Source organism: Procambarus clarkii, chromosome 19 (genome assembly GCF_040958095.1).
Source record: "Procambarus clarkii isolate CNS0578487 chromosome 19, FALCON_Pclarkii_2.0, whole genome shotgun sequence".
NCBI classification, from domain to species: Eukaryota; Metazoa; Arthropoda; class Malacostraca; order Decapoda; family Cambaridae; genus Procambarus; species Procambarus clarkii.
The window spans coordinates 43505739-43525664 of NC_091168.1; positions in this window are offsets into that span (position 1 = coordinate 43505739).

The following is a 19926-nucleotide window of genomic DNA, read 5'->3' on the forward strand; positions in this document are numbered from 1 at the left end:
AAATTAATAATTGAGTCGCAACATGGTTTTATAAATGGCCGTTCATGTTAACCCTAACTCTCCGCCTTTCCTGTGAATGCAATTTATGCTTTGTTATTCTTTCTTCATATGAAAGGTTTCTAATTTGGGGAATTAACTTAGTCATTCTACGCTGGACATGTTCAAGTGAATTTATATATATTCTATAGTACGGCGACCAAAATCGAACTGCATAATCTAAATGAGGCCTAACCAGAGCAAGATATAGGTGAAGAACCACACCAGATGTCATGTTACTAACGCTTCGATTAATAAATCCCAGTGTCCTATTTGCCTTGTTACGAACATTCATGCATTGATCCTTTTGTTTTAAATTCTTACTAATCATAACTCCCAGATCCCTTTCGCAATCCGACTTCGCAATCTCAACACCATCTAGCTCGTATCTTGTAACTCTATCATCATTACCTAGCCGCAAAACTTTACATTTATTAGAATTAAACTGCATCTGCCAGTCTTTTGACCATTTTAAAACCCTATTTAGATCAACTTGAAGTGATAGCGAGTCTTTTTTCATGTTAATTTCCCTACCGATTTTTGTATCATCTGCAAATTTGCAGATGTTGCTACTCAAACCTGAATCTAAATCATTTATATATATTATAAACAACAGAAGGGCCAGGACAGGGCCCTGAGGTACTCCACTAACAACATTATCCCACTCTGACTTAACCCCATTTATACTAACTCTCTGTTTCCTTTGGAATAGCCATGCCCTAATCCAACTTAATATAGCACCCCAATACCATGAGCTTTTTTTTTTTTAATTAGTCTTTCATGTGGCACTGTATCAAAAGCTTTGCTAAAGTCAAGGTACACAACATCACAATCCTTACCACTATCACACACACACACACACACAAGTGAATGAAAAAACCTTGGGTTTTGACCAAAGCCATAGGGTAGTGAAGAAAAACAGTTTAAGTAGCGTAATTGAAAATAGTTGATGAAGTACTTTGGCAGTGTGGAGCAGACCTCACCGACCTCTGACCGCGTGACCTCACCCCGGGCAGCAACCCTCCTACCACCACGTGGGACCACGCTTGGAGATTCACTCACCTATTGTGTTAGCAGGACGGTAAGATACTTGGAACCCATGTGGGTAAGGTTGCATTATAGCAATGACTAGATCAGGAAGGGCGTCTAGGTCCAACAGTAATATGATTGAGGAAGAAGATAGGTTTGTGGAGAAGATGATTGGGAAATTTGTAGAGAAGAGGGATGTTTGGATAGGTGATCTAATCCAGGGGATTAAAAGTGAGGTCTTTAATAAGATACAGGACGAGGTTCAAAGACTCAAACAAGAGTTTATGGAGTATATTCAAGAGGAAATCAGGAAGAGCCGGGTAGAATGGCAAGGAGAAATATCTAGGCTTACTAATGAATTTGGCAGGAATAAGGGAAGCTTGGCAGGGGAAGGGGGAGTAGTAGTAGGTGGAGTAGCGGGTGTGGGAGGGGTGAGGGTCAGCCAGGGAGGGGGCCACCAGCATGACCCTGAACTGAGAAAGAGGACAATCATAATACATGGATTGCTTGAAGCCAGGGCACCATCGAACATAAGAACATAAGAACATAAGAACATAGGTAACTGCAGAAGGCCTATTGGCCCATACGAGGCAGCTCCTATTCTATAACCACCCAATCCCACTCATATACTTGTCCAACCCGTGCTTGAAACAATCGAGGGACCCCACCTCCACAATGTTACGCGGCAATTGGTTCCACAAATCAACAACCCTGTTACTGAACCAGTATTTACCCAAGTCTTTCCTAAATCTAAACTTATCCAATTTATATCCATTGTTTCGTGTTCTGTCCTGTGTTGATACTTTTAATACCCTATTAATATCCCCCCGGTTATGTCCATTCATCCACTTGTAAACCTCTGTCATGTCACCCCTAACTCTTCGCCTTTCCAGTGAATGCAACTTAAGCTTTGTTAATCTTTCTTCATATGAAAGATTTCTAATTTGGGGAATTAACTTAGTCATCCTACGCTGGACACGTTCAAGTGAATTTATATCCATTCTATAATATGGCGACCAAAACTGAACTGCATAATCTAAATGGGGCCTAACTAGAGCAAGATATAGCTTGAGAACCACACCAGGTGTCTTGTTACTAACGCTGCGATTAATAAATCCAAGTGTCCGATTTGCCTTATTACGAACATTTATGCATTGATCCTTTTGTTTTAAATTCTTACTAATCATAACTCCCAGATCCCTTTCGCAATCCGACTTCGCAATCACAACACCATCTAGCTCGTATCTTGTAACTCTATCATCATTACCTAACCTCAGAACTTTACATTTATCAGCATTAAACTGCATCTGCCAATCCTTTGACCATTTCAAAACCCTATCTAGATCAACTTGAAGTGATAGTGAGTCCTCCTCCGAATTAATTACCCTACCGATTTTCGTATCATCGGCAAATTTGCAAATGTTGCTACTCAAACCTGAATCTAAATCATTTATATATATTATAAACAACAAAGGTCCCAGGACAGAGCCTTGAGGCACTCCACTTACAACATTTTCCCACTCTGACTTGATTCCATTTATACTAACTCTCTGTTTCCTTTGGTATAGCCATGCCCTAATCCAGCTTAATATAGCACCCCCAATACCATGAGACTCTATTTTTTTAATCAGTCTTTCATGTGGCACTGTATCAAAAGCTTTGCTAAAGTCAAGGTATACAACATCGCAATCCTTACCACTATCAACTGCCTCAACAATGCTAGAATAAAAAGATAACAAATTTGTTAAACATGAACGGCCATTTATAAAACCATGTTGCGACTCAATTATTAATTTATGTTTTTCAAGATGAAGACGAATTTTATTTGCTATTATAGATTCGAGTAACTTTCCCACAATAGACGTTAGGCTAATTGGTCGATAGTTAGACGCAAGTGATCTATCTCCTTTCTTAAAAACTGGTATCACATTAGCAACTTTCCAAAACTCTGGCACTCTGCCTGACTCTATTGATTTATTAAATATGGTTGACAGTGGGTCACAAAGCTCCTCTTTGCATTCTTTAAGCACCCTAGCAAACACTTCATCCGGCCCTGGGGATTTGTTTGGTTTGAGTTTTACTATTTGTTTAAGAACATCCTCCCTGGTAACTGCTAAACTCGTCAACCTGTCCTCGTCCCCACCCACATAGACTTGTTCGGCTGAAGGCATATTGTTAAGTTCCTCTTTAGTAAATACAGATACAAAATATTTATTAAAAATACTACTCATCTCTTCATCACTATCTGTTATTTGACCTGTCTCAGTTTTTAATGGACCTATCCTTTCCCTAGTCTTAGTACGATATAACTGAAAAAACCCTTTAGGATTTGTCTTTGCTTGCCCTGCTATGCGAACTTCATAGTTTCTTTTTGCTTTCCTTATCTCTTTTTTAACATTTCTAACCAGTTGTACGAATTCCTGTTCTAAAGTGACCTCCCCATTTTTAATCCTTTTGTACCAAGCTCTCTTTTTACCTATAAGGTTCTTCAAATTCTTTGTTATCCACTTTGGGTCATTAGTATACGATCTATTCAATTTGTATGGTATACTACGTTCCTGTGCTTTGTTTAGAATATTCTTAAATAAGTTATATATTGAATCCACATCGAAATCCCCATTTAAGTCACCTATCGCTGGGTTCATGTCTCGCTCCAAGACCGGCCCACACCCCATACCCAAGCCTTTCCAATCAATTTGACCCAAAAAATTTCTTAGGCTATTAAAATCAGCTTTTCGAAAATCTGGCACTTTAACAGAATTTTCTCCTACTGGTCTATTCCATTCTATGCTAAATCTGATTTCTTTGTGATCACTGCTCCCTAGCTCACTCCCTATTTCGATGTCATTAATTTGCGTTTCCCTGTTAGTTAACACTAAATCTAAAATATTATTTTCCCGTGTTGGTTCCTTAATGTGTTGCGTAAGAAAGCAATCGTCAATTAATTCTAGAAAATCTTCTGCTTCACTATTCCCTGTTTTGTTCAACCAGTTTATTCCGCTAAAATTAAAGTCACCCATGACATAAATACTGTTAGATCTAGATGCTCTAGATATTTCATCCCATAGATGCTTTGCTTCCATTCTGTCTAAATTTGGTGGCCTATATATTACTCCTATTATAATATTATTAGCTTTTTCGTTTAATTCAATCCAAATAGTTTCTGTGTGTGGCTCTGTTTTGATTCCCTCTTTGAGACTACATTTCAAATTGTCCCTAACATATATGGCTACTCCACCTCCTCGTCTAATATATCTATCTGTGTGAAATAGTTTAAATCCATATATTTGATATTCAGCTAATAGTTCTCTATTTTCTACATTCATCCACGTTTCGGTAAGTGCAATAATATCTATTTTTTCTGTGCAGACAAGAGCATTTAATTCGTTAATTTTATTTCTTAGACTTCTACTGTTAGTGTAATATACCCTAAGTGAATTGTTATTTTGCGGACCTTCTCTTTCCCTGATCGTTTTGCCAATTCCTTTCTCCCACAAACACATACTTTTATTACCTCCTTCCTCCAAATCAATTCCCATACCTCTATCTACTAACAGTTTAAACCCAAACAAACACCTCTAACCACTTCTTCTAGCGAGTTCGCAACAGCAACAACCCCAGCTCTCGATAGATGCACCCCATCACGAGCATACATTTCATTTCTTCCATAGAAGTGTTCCTAGTTGTCTATGAAAGATATTGCATTTGATTTGCAATATCTTTCCAGCCGGCAATTGACACCAAGTGCCCTCGATATCCATTCATTTCCCACTCCCTTTCTTGGAAGAATGCCACATATGATCGGGATTCCTCCCTTGCTCCTAACTAACTCTATGGCTGTTTTATACCTCTGAATCAGTTCCTCACTCCTGACTCGACCAACATCATTTCCTCCCACGCTAATGCAAATAATGGGATTGTTCCCATTACCAGCCATAATATCATTCATGTTGTTTATAATATCACCAATGCCAGCTCCGGGATAGCAAACCCTTAACCTGTTCCCCCTATCTCTAGCACAAAACGTTCTATCCAAATACCTTATCTGGGAATCTCCCACAACTAATGTTTGCTTAGGTACTTCCTTTACTTTCTGAGGGGCCTGCGCTTCCTTTCTCTTCGTTGCTTTCCCTTTTGCGCGATCCACAGTCTCTCCACAGCACTCGTCCTCCAAAACGTCAAATGAATTTGAAGTTGCTATGGCGTTTGAAGGCGGCTTTATCAAAGTCTTCTTAAGGCCCCTGTCTTTCGCAACTCTCCAAGACGAGGTCCCTTTACTGCTGGTCTCCTCCTTCGTTACTTCTCGTTGTTTTTTAAGCTGACGCACCTCCTCCCGCAGAGAGTCCAACTCTGTCCTCAGGGCTCCCACTAGAGTCACCAGGTCCTTCACTACAACTTCCATATTGCTATGATAATATAACAACACTCAGGAGCTCCGGTTAACACAACCTCTCACTGTGACTTCACCTGACCGATCGAGGCAGGAAAGGATGGAGATTGAGGAATTGGAGCTACAGGGGATCTTGAGAGACATGAGAGCCCAGATGGCAGGAAATAAGGTGCAAGTCCAACGAAGCATTGGGCCATACAACTGTAACAGGAAACGATCTGTCCTGGTATAGTTCACTAACGAAGAGGCAGTGGATTACATACTGCATCACAAACACTTACTCAGAGGTAGCGAAAATTACTACAACTTAAATATTGACAAATTCATGACGAAGGAGGAGCAGATAGCCACAGAGCAAGCAAACAACAATACAACGCTTCCCATTTGAGCGTAGCTACACACCCCAATGCTAATCCACCCCAAATATATATAGATACGTTAATGACAGCCTTGATGTTACCTTGAGACGGTTTTAGGGCTTGGCGTCCTCGCGGCTCAGTCATCGACCAGGCGTTCTCTTTGCTGGACTGGTCAACCATAGAGTTTGAAACCTGTAAATAAATCGGCCAAAACAAATAACAGTCACTACTTCTGCCACCTGTGGCTTAATAAGATGTTGACCAATTTCGTTCCAACTTCCCATGCTTAGTGCCGGATATGCATTCTCCAAGATGTAGAAGTCACAACAACATCCACTTAAAAAATAAAGGAGAAAAATGTAGTTGTCAACTTTCTGACAGAGACATAACAAATATTGCAATTGAGCAATGTATTTATATGATATATAATAAAATACTACATAATAACATACTCATTATTATGGGAGAAATCTGGCCCTCCAGGTGTCATCAGCTGAATACCAACTTTGGAAACCTTTCTTATTAATGGTTTTCTGCTTTGTGCATCGGAGATGTGCTTGCATTTCTTTATTCCTAATTGCCAGTAAATAGCAGATGTTATCGTTAATATCAGTACTGGTTGCCGCCTGTCGTGCATGCATGAATTTGAAAAAGTCATTTCTTAACACATTCCGATGAAATTTTCACTACGTTGATACCAAATAACGGGAGATTCATTTAGATTGTTTTCACTATGTTTCATATTTGGAAAAATCTCCAGTCACCAGGCCCCTTAAGTTACTCTTTAGTAAATACAGAGATAAAATATTTAATAAAAATTCTACTCATCTCTTTGTCATTATCAGTTATCTGCCCTGTCTCCGCTTTTAATGGACCTATCCTTTCCCTAATCTTTATTTGATATAACTGAAAAAACCTTTAGGATTTGTCTTTGTAATCAACGCTGCTAAAACTAAGGTATTTAACAGACAAATTGGCAACCGCAAAAGTGGACCACGAAAACTTAAGATAGACAACATACCAATAGACTATGTCTCTTCTTTCAAATACCTTGGAATCTCTGTCCCTTGTACCTCAACTGCAGTCAATAAGTTACATCAACAATGTAGAGACAGACTCAAGACTCTCAGAACTGTAGTGGGGTACAGCCCGAGATATGGTGTTAATATTAGAATAGCAAGAATGATGTATTTAGCGTATATAAGGTCTCTGATAGACTATCATGCACCAGCTTTGGTCCTGCAGAATGGCAAAAGTATTGATAGACTGGAAAAAATGCAAAATGAAGCACTCAGAATTATACTTGGCTGTCCTATAACTACCAAAGTTCTCAACATGCGGAAAGAATTAAATATACTTAGCATTCGAGATAGAATATTTGAAATTAATCTTATGATGGGACTAAAGCTGCTGCGTGATAACAAAAACAACATTGTGTCAGTTGCACTGTTAGAACACATACGAAATGGAACTAGCGAGTCTAAATGGATTCAAAGAACTGCCACTCATATTAAAATGATGGGACTGCACGATGTATATACAGATGAAAGAGTACAGCACTTCCTTCCACCCTGGCAGATAGTACCTTTTGACATCCTGACCCCTGCATACCCCACCAAGAAACTAATCACAAGCAACCCTCATGCTCAGCTTGCTGCTAAATTAAGCACCATAGAACACATTCACAATATACAAGCTGAAAACAACATTGCACAGACCATATACACTGACGGATCACTCAATACAGCTACAGGGAGGGCAGGAAGTGCTGTTATTGCTCATCAATCCGATGACAGCACAATTCAAAGAAATATCCGAATTAGTAACTGGGCGTCCACAATGCAAGCCGAGTTGGTAGCGATACTGGTAGCACTCGAAATTTTTGACAACACTGAAGTAGACAGCTTAATTATTTCTGACTCCTTATCCTCACTACGAGCAATAAACAGTTTGCAATCAAGTAATAACGTGCTTGTCTTGGAAGCTAGACGTAGATATATATGAATACTTAGCAAGAGGGTAAATATAAAAATGTTGTGGATTCCTTCTCACATTGGCATGCAGGAACATGACAAAGTTGACGCCCTTGCTAAGGCTGCAGTAAATAAAGACAGTATTGAATGGAATCTTGAGTTATCAAATAGGTCCCTTAAAAGTGTTATTAGACGAGAACTCCTAGATGGATTTGAAGAAAGTAGAACAGTGCAAACTGGAACTAGTAGGTCCATTGTTCATCACAATGAAATGTGTGAAGTAAAACATGTGTATGGGGCAAGTAACAAAGTCAGTAGACTAACAGATGTTGTCACAGCTCGTATAAGACTTGGCTACAAGTATCTCTGGCAGTTCGGCTTGTATAGGGATCTAGATGAAGTAAAGTGTAAAGTGTGTGGACATAGGCAGGGACACACTCGAACACTATATCTTGGATTGTTGTAAAATTGAGCCTTTTAGAGATAAATCTAAGCTCACTCTGTATGATATGGCAACCTATCTTATTACCATGGATAAATTACCTGAAATCCTTGCACTGTACCCACATTTTGCTTCCAGTAGATGAACGACATATGAGATTCAGAAACAAGTAGTGTATTGTGAGGACTAATAATAAACAGAAGCTCCCCTATGACTCTGTAATATCCCTATTGGCCAAACTATTATGTATTAACGACAAGACCTACCATTAATGTATGATGACTTACTGTAAATATGTAGCTCTTGTAATAGCACTTTCTTTGTAACTAGCTGACATTGTATCTATAAGGTGTGAAGGATTGAAGAAATTGTTTATGTAATAATCTAAGATGAGGACTGATAAAGACCTTTTGTGCCCTCTGTAATGCTTTTGCGCTACCGCTCACAGGATGAGTATGGGGTGCACAATAAACTAGCCGCCATCGGCGGCAACAATCAAAATCTCCCTGCTATGAGAACTTCATAGTTTATTTTTGACCGCATTTCTTGTTTTAACATTTCTAACCAGTAGGACGAATTCTTGCTTTGAACCGTCTTCCCCATTCTAAATCCTTTTGTACCAAGCTCTCTTCCTACCTATAAGGTTCTTCAAATCCTTTGTTATCCACTTCCGGTCGTTATTATTATTCGATCTATTCAAATTTGCATGGTACACTACGTTTCTGTGCTAGGTGTAAAATATTTTTAAATAAGTAACATTTTGAATCCACATCGAAATTCCTTCCTACATCACCCATCGCTAGGTTCACGTCTCACTCTATGACCGGCCCACCCTTATAAGAACATAAGAACATAAGAACAAAGGTAACTGCAGAAGGCCTATTGGCCCATACGAGGCAGCTCCTATTCTATAACCACCCAATCCCACTCATATACTTGTCCAACCCGTGCTTGAAACAATCGAGGGACCCCACCTCCACAATGTTACGCGGCAATTGGTTCCACAAATCAACAACCCTGTTACTGAACCAGTATTTACCCAAGTCTTTCCTAAATCTAAACTTATCCAATTTATATCCATTGTTTCGTGTTCTGTCCTGTGTTGATACTTTTAATACCCTATTAATATCCCCCCGGTTATGTCCATTCATCCACTTGTAAACCTCTATCATGTCACCCCTAACTCTTCGCCTTTCCAGTGGCGAAGAGTTTCCTTATTGCCCAGGACTTTCCAATCTATTTCACCCAAACAATTGCTTAGGCCATTAAAATCAGATAGAAAGAACATCCTTTCCTTACTCAACTTTCTAACTAAGGAAAATCATTATCAAGAGGAACAGAGAGTCGACATCACGACTAAGCATCTTACAGGAGGGATGCAGTCGTTACATTTCAATGATGTCCTGAGATTGACATCAGATAAGGAAGAGAAGGGAAGGGAAGAGTGATGGAGATAAGGAAGAGTAGGCCAAATGATGTTGTTGTTTTAGATTCAGCTACTGGGAACAAAAATATTCAAGTAGCACGGACTATGGTGAGCCCGTAGTGGACTTACCTCGCACAGGAGCCGGCCTGTAACTGAGGTGGAAGGCCAAACGACACGGACACTTTTTATTAGATCAACGGCAGGAGGACAGAGACTACAGAGAGGTCTCACTTTTTTTCTTTCTTCCTCTCTACTTTCGCACAACTTGATAATGGTCTAGGACATACCGAAAGTCGTCTTCTGCATTGTATTTTGGTCATCACTGGAAACCTTATTATATATTTTTTATACAAGCAAAGAGTTAGGGAAGACATGACTGAAGTAAACAAGTGGATGAATGGGCATAAAAAGGGGATATTAGTTATGTATAATATATATCAACACACAATAGAAAAGGAAATAAGTAATATAAACTTGATAAGTTTAGAATGAGGAAAGACCTGGGTAAATGCTGGTTCGGTAACAGGGATGTGAAACTATTATGTTACACAGTAGCCTAATAGATCCCTGCTGTTTCGGTAACATCCCTGTTACCGAACCAGCATTTACCCAGGTCTTTCCTCATTCTAAACTTATCAAATTTATATCACTTATTTCCTTTTCTATTGCACGGGATACATCTCCCGTCACGCTGGGTGCAGTCGCACCTCCACAGATCTCCAGTATCATTTATTGATACTGGTGATGGCTCAAAAGGGCCACCACTTACGAGCTATTCATGCCCGTGCCACCTTTTGGGTGGCTTCATCTTCATCTTAACACATTCATATGGGAGACATCTCCCGTCATGCAGGGTGCATTAGCACCTCCACAAATCTCCAGTATCAGCTCTTGATACTGGTAATGGCTTAAAAGGGCCACCACTTACGGACTATTCATGCCCGTGCCACCTTTTGTGTGGCTTAATCTTCATCAATCAATCAATTTTCTATTGTCTGTTGATATACTGCTACTGTGTAGCATAATAGTAATAGTTCATAAAATATTTGGGTCAAGGTTTTAAATCGAGGTGGGGGTTTCCTCCTTTTCCCTTGAATATTTGTCTCTTCTGTTTAGTGCACTGGTTTTAGTCATAAGAACATAAGAACAAAGGCAACTGCAGAAGGCCTATTGGCCAATACGAGGCAGCTCCTATTTATAACCACCCAATCCCACTCATATACATGTCCAACCCATGCTGGAAACAATCGAGGGACCCCACCTCCACAATGTTACGCGGCAATTGGTTCCACAAATCAACAACCCTATTACTGAACCAGCATTTACCCAAGTCTTTCCTAAATCTAAACTTATCCAATTTATACCCATTGTTTCGTGTTCTGTCTTGTGTTGATACTATTAATACCCTATTAATATCCCCTTTGTTATGTCCATTCACCCACTTGTAAACCTCTATCATGTCACCCCTAACTCTTCGCCTTTCCAGTGAATGCAATCAGTTCCTCACTCCTAACTCGACCATCATTTCCTCCCACGCTAATGCAAATAATGGGATTGTTCCCATTTCCAGCTATAATATCATTCATGTTCTTTATAATATCACCAATGCCAGCTCCGGGATAGCAAACCCTTAACCTGTTCCCCTTATCTCTAGCACAAAACGTTCTATCTAAATACCTTATCTGGGAATCTCCCACAACTAAGGTTTCCTTAGGTACTTCCTTTACTCTCTGAGGGGCCTGTGCTTCCTTGCTCTTCGTTGCTTCCCCTTTTGCGCGATCCGCAGTCTCACCACAGCACTCGTCCTCCAAAACGTCAAATGAATTAGAAGTTGCTATGGCGTTTAAAGGCGGCTTTATCAAAGTCTTCTTAAGGCCCCTGTCTTTCACAACTCTCCAAGACGAGGTCCCTTTACTACTGGTCTCCTCCTTCGTTACTTCTCGTTGTTCTTTCAGCTGACGCACCTCCTCCCGCAAAGAGTCCAACTCTGTCCTCAGGGCTTCCACTAGAGTCACCAGGTCCTTCACTACAACTTCCATATTGCTATGATAATATAACAAGTCACATATATAACAAATTTAGTCAAGTCTTTCCTAAATCTAAACTTATCCAATTTATACCCATTGTTTCGTGTTCTGACTTGTGTTGATACTTTTAATACCCTATTATTATCCCCCTTGTTATGTTCATTTATCCACTTGTAAACCTTTATCCTGTCACCCTTAACTCTTTGCCTTTCCAGTGAATGCAATTTAGGCTTTGGCAATCTTTCTTCATATGAAAGATTTCTAATTTGGGGAATTAACTTTGTCATCCTACGCTGGACATGTTCAAGTGAATTTATATTCATTCTATAGTACGGCGACCAAAACTGAACATAAGAACATAGGAAAAAAGGTAACTGCAGAAAGCCTATTGGCCCATACGAGGCAGCTCCTATCTATAACCACCCAATCCCACTCTAATACATGTCCAACCCCACGCTTGATATAATCGAGGGATCCCACCTCCACCACGTTATGTGGTAATTGGTTCCACAAATCAACAACCCTGTTACCGAACCAGTATTTACCCAACTCTTTCCCTAATTGTGTTGATAAGTCTTTCCGTAGTAACATTATTATATCAATAATGGAAGAATTGATGAATCTAGTTGGAACTCTGAGAGCTGAGATGGATTCCCTACATGAGGTGGTACGACAGGTGAAACTTCAGGAAGAAACGAGGGAGGACATCAATATTAACGAGACCTCGTAGTGGAAAGTCGTTAAGGACAGGGGTCTTAAGAAGACCTTGACAAGGCTGCCTACAGATGCCATAAGGACAGCAAATTCATTTGCCGTGTTGGAGGACGAGTGCTGTGGTGAGCCTGCAGTTCACTCGGAACAGAAATCAGCGAAGAGCGGCGGAGCTCAGGCCCGTCAGGGTGCTCAGAAAGTTAAGGAGGTACCGAAGCGAAGTTTGGTTGTGAGAGATTCCCAGGTGAGGTACTTAGAAAGGACGTTTTGTGCCAGAGATAGGGGGGAACACGTTGAGGGTCTGTTATCCGGGAGCTGGAATTGGAGATATTGTTGACAACATGAAAGATATTATGACGGGAAATGGAAACAAACCCATTATTGAACCCACGCATGAAACAATCGAGGGACCCCACTTCCACCACGTTACACAGCAATTGGTTCCACAAATCAACAACCCTGTTACTGAACCAGTAATTACCCAAGTCTTTCCTAAATCTAAACTTATCCAGTTTATACCCATTGTTTCGTGTTCTGTCTTGTGTTGATACATTTAATACCCTATTAATATCCCCCCCTTGTTATGTCCGTTCATCCACTTGTAAACCTCTATCATGTCACCCCTAACTCTTCGCCTTTCCAGTGAATGCAACTTAAGCTTTGTTAATCTTTCTTCATATGAAAGATTTCAAATTTTGTGAATTAACTTGGTCATCCTACACTGGAAACGTTCAAGTGAATTTATGTCCATTCTATAGTACAGCGACCAAAACTGAACTGCATAATCTAAATAGGGCCTAACCAGAGCTAGATATAGCTGAAGAACCACACCAGGTGTCATATTACTAACGCTTCGATTAATAAATCCCAGTATCCTATTTGCCTTATTACGAACATTGATGCATTGATCCTTTTGTTTTAAATTCTTACTAATCATAACTCCCAGATCCCTTTCGCAATCCGACTTCGCAATCTCAATACCATCTAGCTCGTATCTTATAACTCTATCATCATTACCTAGCCTCAGAACTTTATATTTATCAGCATTAAACTGCATCTGCCAATGTTTTGACCATTTCAAAACCTTATTTAAATCAACTTGAAGTGATAGTTGGTCTTCTTCCGTGTTAATTTCCCTACCGATTTTTGTATCATCAGCAAATTTGCAGATGTTGCTACTCAAACCTGAATCTAAATCATTTATATATATTATAAACAACCGAGGTGCCAAGACAGGGCCTTGAGGCACTCCACTAACAACGTTATCCCACTCTGACTTAACCCCATTTATACTAACTCTCTGTTTCCTTTGGAATAACTATGCCCTAATCCAACTTAGTATAGAACCCCCAATATCATGAGCTTCTATCTTTTTAATCAGACTTTCATGTGGCACTGCATCAAAAGTTTTGCTAAAGTCAAGGTACACAACATCACAATCCTTACCACTATCACATGCCTCACCTATGCTGGAATAAGAAGATAAAACATAAGAACATAAAAACAAAGGTAACTGCAGAAGGCCTATTGGCCCATGCGAGGCAGCTCCTATTTATAACCACCCAATCCCACTCATATACTTGTCCAACCCGTGCTTGAAACAATCGAGGGACCCCACCTCCACAATGTTACGCGGCAATTGGTTCCACAAATCAACAACCCTGTTACTGAACCAGTATTTACCCAAGTCTTTCCTAAATCTAAACTTATCCAATTTATATCCATTGTTTCGTGTTCTGTCCTGTGTTGATACTTTTAATACCCTATTAATATCCCCCCGGTTATGTCCATTCATCCACTTGTAAACCTCTATCATGTCACCCCTAACTCTTCGCCTTTCCAGTGAATGCAACTTAAGCTTTGTTAATCTTTCTTCATATGAAAGATTTCTAATTTGGGGAATTAACTTAGTCATCCTACGCTGGACACGTTCAAGTGAATTTATATCCATTCTATAATATGGCGACCAAAACTGAACTGCATAATCTAAATGGGGCGTAACTAAAGCAAGATATAGCTTGAGAACCACACCAGGAGTCTTGTTACTAACGCTTCGATTAATAAATCCCAGTGTCCTATTCGCCTTATTACGAACATTCATGCATTGATCCTTTTGTTTTAAATTCTTACTAATCATAACTCCCAGATCCCTTTCGCAATCCGACTTCGCAATCTCAACACCATCTAGCTCGTATCTTGTAACTCTATCATCATTACCTAGCCTCAGAACTTTACGTTTATAAGCATTAAACTGCATTTGCCTATCCTTTGACCATTTCAAAACACTATCTAGATCAACTTGAAGTGATAGTGAGTCCTCCTCCGAATTAATTTCCCTACCGATTTTCGTATCATCGGCAAATTTGCAAATGTTGCTACTCAAACCTGAATCTAAATCATTTATATATATTATAAACAACAGAGGTCCCAGGACAGAGCCCTGAGGTACTCCACTAACAACATTATCCCACTCTGACTTAACCCCATTTATAGTAACTCTCTGTTTCCTTTGGAATAGCCATGCCCTAATCCAACTTAATATAGCACCCCCAATACCATGAGCTTCTATTTTTTTAATTAGTCTTTCATGTGGCACTGTATCAAAATCTTTGCTAAAGTCAAGGTACACAACATCACAATCCTTACCACTATCAACCGCCTCAACTATGCTGGAATAAAAAGTTAGCAAATTTGTTAAACATGAACGGCCATTTGTAAAACAATGTTGCGACTCATTTATTAATTTATGTTTTTCAAGATGGAGACTAATTGTATTTGCAATTATTGATTCAAGTAACTTTCCCACAATAGACGTTAGGCTAATTGGCCGATAGTTTGACGCAAGTGATCTATCTCCTTTCTTAAAAATTGGTACCACATTAGCTACCTTCCATGACTCTGGCACTCTGCCTGACTCTATTGATATATTAAATATGGTTGACAGTGGCTCGGAAAGCTCCTCATTGCATTCTTTATGCACCCTGGCAAACACTTCATCCGGCCCTGGGGATTTGTTTGGTTTTAGTTTTTCTAATTTTTTAATTACATCCTCCCTGGTAACTGCAAAACTAGTCAACCTGTCCTCATCCCCACCCACATAGAATTGTTCGGCTGAAGGCATATTGTTAAATTCTTCTTTAGTAAATACAGATATAAAATATTTGATAAAAGTACTACTCATCTTGTCATTATCCGTTATTTGACCTGTCTCAGATTTGAATGGACCTATCCTTTCCCTAGTCTTAGTTCGATATAACTGAAATAACAGGTCAAATAACGGATAAGGAGAAGGAGATGAGTAGTATTTTTAACAAATATTTTATATCTGTATTTACTAAAGAGATGAGGGGATGAGGACAAGTTGACTAGTTTAGCAGTTACCAGGGAGGATGTAATTAAACAATTAGAAAAACTAAAACCAAACAAATCCCCAGTGCCGGATGAAGTGTTTACCAGGGTGCTTAAAGAATGCATAGAGGAGCTTTGCGAGCCACTGTCTACCATATTTAATAAATCAATAGAGTCAGGCAGAGTGCTAGAGTCGTGGAAGGTAGCTAATGTAGTACCAATTTTTAAGAAAGGAGATAGATCACTTGCGTCAAACTATTGGCCAATTAGCCTAACGTCTATTGTGGGAAAGTTACTTGAATCAATAATTGCAAATACAATTCGTCTTCATCTTGAAAAACATAAATTATTAAATGAGTCGCAACATGGTTTTACAAATGGCCGTTCATGTTTAACAAATTTGCTAACTTTTTATTCCAGCATAGTTGAGGCAGTTAATAGTGGTAAAGATTTTGATGTTGTGTACCTTGACTTTAGCAAAGCTTTTGATACAGTGCCACATGAAAGACTAATTAAAAAACAACCCTCCTCGGAAATTTAATAAGTCAATATTGACTTATTAAATATGTGCATAAGTGACATACTTAACATAATAGTTTCCCTTGAAATGCTTCATAGAAAACACCGACCTTACCTAACCTACTTAGTATGTTAAGATAAGCATCTTATTGCTTCGTAATTACAATTATTACCTAACCTATACCTATAATAGGTTAAGTAACAATTGTAATTACGAAGCTATAAGATGCTTATTTTAACATACTAAGTAGGTTAGGTAAGGTCGGTGTTTTCTATGAAGCTTTTCAAGGGAAACTATTATTTTCAGTATGTCACCTATGCACGCAACTAATAAGTCAATATTGACTTATTTAATTTGCGAGAACGGGTTGTTAAAAAAATAGAGGCTCATGGTATTGAGGGTGCTATATTAAGTTGGATTACCTAACCTAAAATCTGCTAATTTGCATGGCTATTCCAAAGGAAACAGAGAGTTAGTATAAATAGGGTTAAGTCAGGGTGGGATAATGTTGTTAGCGGAGTAGAGTCAGAAACCGAGTAGCGTCTCTCCAGTCAGAAACTGGAGTAGAGTTAGTAGAGTATGCCCGAAACGCTTTGCATAATAGTGGCTTTAGGCATTGTATGTGCTAGCCGTAACTATAAATCCATCACTCTTTGTAAAATCTCTTGTATGTACCTTACCTAAATAAACATTTGATTTGATTTGAGTACCTCAGGGCTCTGTCCTGGGACCTCTGTTGTTTACAATATATATAAATGTTTTAGGTTCAGGTTTGAGTAGCAAAATCTGCTAATTTGCAGATGATACAAAAATCGGTAGGGAAATTAACACGAAAGAAGACTCGCTATCACTTCAAGTTGATCTAAATAGGGTTTTAAAATGGTCAAATGACTGGCAGATGCAGTTTAATGCTAATAAATGTAAAGTTTTGAGGCTAGGTAATGATGATAGAGTTACAAGATACGAGCTAGATGGTGTTGAGATTGCGAAGTCGGATTGCAAAAGGGATCTGGGAGTTATGATTAGTAAGAATTTAAAACAAAAGGATCAATGCATGAATGTTCGTAATAAGGTGAATAGGACACTGGGATTTATTAATCGAAGCGTTAGTAACAAGACACCTGGTGTGGTTCTTCACCTATATCTTGCTCTGGTTATGCCCCATTTAGATTATGCAGTCCAGTTTTGGTCGTCGTACTATAGAATGGATATAAATTCACTTGAACGTGTCCAGTGTAGGATGACTAAGTTAATTCCCAAAATTAGAAATCTTTCATGTGAAGAAACAATGGGTATAAATTGGATAAGTTTAGATTTAGGAAAGACTTGGGTAAATACTGGTTCAGTAACAGGGTTGTTGATTTGTAGAACCAATTGCCGCTTAACATTGTGGAGGTGGGGTCCCTCGATTGTTTTAAGCATGCGTTGGACATGTATATGAGTGGGATTGGGTGGTTATAAATAGGAGCTGCCTCGTATGGGCCAACAGGCCTTCTGCAGTTGCCTTTGTTCTTATGTTCTTATGTTCTTAAGAAAGATTAACAAAGATTAAGTAGGATTCACTGGAATGGCGAAGAGTTAGGGGTGACATGATAGAGGTTTACAAGTGGATGAATGGATATTCAAATAAAATTCGTCTTCATCTTGAAAAACATAAATTAATAATTGAGTCGCAACATGGATTTATAAATGGCCGTTCATGTTTAACAAATTTGTTATCTTTTTATTCTAGCATAGTTGAGGCAGTTGATAGTGGTAAGGATTGTGATGTTGTGTACCTTGACTTTAGCAAAGCTTTTGATACAGTGCCACATGAAAGACTGATTAAAAAGATAGAGTCTCATGGTATTGGGGGTGCTATATTAAGCTGGATTAGGGCATGGCTATACCAAAGGAAACAAAGAGTTAGTATAAATGGAATCAAGTCAGAGTGGGAAAATGTTGTAAGTGGAGTGCCTCAAGGCTCTGTCCTGGGACCTTTGTTGTTTATAATATATATAAATGATTTAGATTCAAGTTTGAGTAGCAACATTTGCAAATTTGCCGATGATACGAAAATCGGTAGGGAAATTAATTCGGAAGAGGACTCACTATCACTTCAAGTTGAGCTAGATAGGGTTTTGAAATGGTCAAAGGATTCGCAGATACAGTTTAATGCTGATAAATGTAAAGTTCTGAGGTTAGGTAATGATGATAGAGTTACAAGATACTAGCTAGATGGTGTTGAGCTTGCGAAGTTGGATTGCGAAAGTGATCTGGGAGTTATGATTAGTAAGAATTTAAAACAAAAGGATCAATGCATAAATGTTCGTAATAAGGCAAATCGGACAGTTGGATTTATTAATCGCAGCGTTAATAACAAGACACCTGGTGTGGTTCTCAAGCTAGATCTTCCTCTAGTAAGGCCCTATTTAGATTATGCAGTTCAGTTTTGGTCGCCATATTATAGAATGGATATAAATTCTCTTGAACGTGTCCAGCGTAGGATGACTAAGTTAATTCCCCAAATTAGAAATCTTTCATATGAAGAAAGATTAACAAAACTTAAGTTGCATTCACTGGAAAGGCGAAGAGTTAGGGGTGACATGATAGAGGTTTACAAGTGGGTGAATGGACATAACAAAGGGGGTATTAATAGGGTATTAAAAGTATCAACACGAGACAGAACACGAAACAATGGGTATAAATTGGATAAGTTTAGATTTAGGAAAGACTTGGGTAAATACTGGTTCAGTAACAGGGTTGTTGATTTGTGGAACCAATTACCGCGTAACGTGCTGGAGGTGGGGTCCCTCGATTGTTTCAAGCGCGGGTTGGACAAGTATATGAGTGGGATTGGCCCCAAGTGCCCTCGACATCCATTCATTACCCACTCCCTTTCTTAAACATAGAACATAAGAATAAAGGTAATTGCAGAAGACCTATTGGCCCATACGAGGCAGCTTCTATCTATAACCACCCAATCGCATTACATACAAAGATTAGTAAGAATTTAAAACAAAAGGATCAATGCATGAATGTTCGTAATAAGGCGAATAGGACACTGGGATTTATTAATCGAAGCGTTAGTAACAAGACACCTGGTGTGGTTCTTGAGCTATATCTTGCTCTGGTTAGGCCCCATTTAGATTATGCAGTTCAGTTTTGGTCGCCGTATTATAGAATGGATATAAATTCACTTGAACGTGTCCAAGTGATCATGATCCGTGCCTCTATTTTTTTTAATAGTCTTTCATGTGGCACTGTATCAAAAGCTTTGCTAACGTCAAGGTACACAACATCACAATCCTTACCACTATCAACTGCCTCAACTATGCTGGAATAAAAAGATAGCAAAATTTTTTAAACATGAACGGCCTTTTGTGAAACCATGTTGCGACTCATTTATTAATTTGTGTTTTTCAAGATGAAGATGAATTTTATTTGCAATTATCGATTCGAGTAACTTTCCCACAATAGACGTTAGGCTAATTGGTCGATAGTTTGACGCAAGTGATCTATCTCCTTTCTTAAAACCTGGTATCACATTAGCAACTTTCCATAACTCTGGCACTCTGCCTGACTCTATTGATTTATTAAATATGGTAGACAGTGGGTCGCAAAGCTCCTCTTTGCATTCTTTAAGCACCCTAGCAAACACTTCATCCGGCCCTGGGGATTTGTTT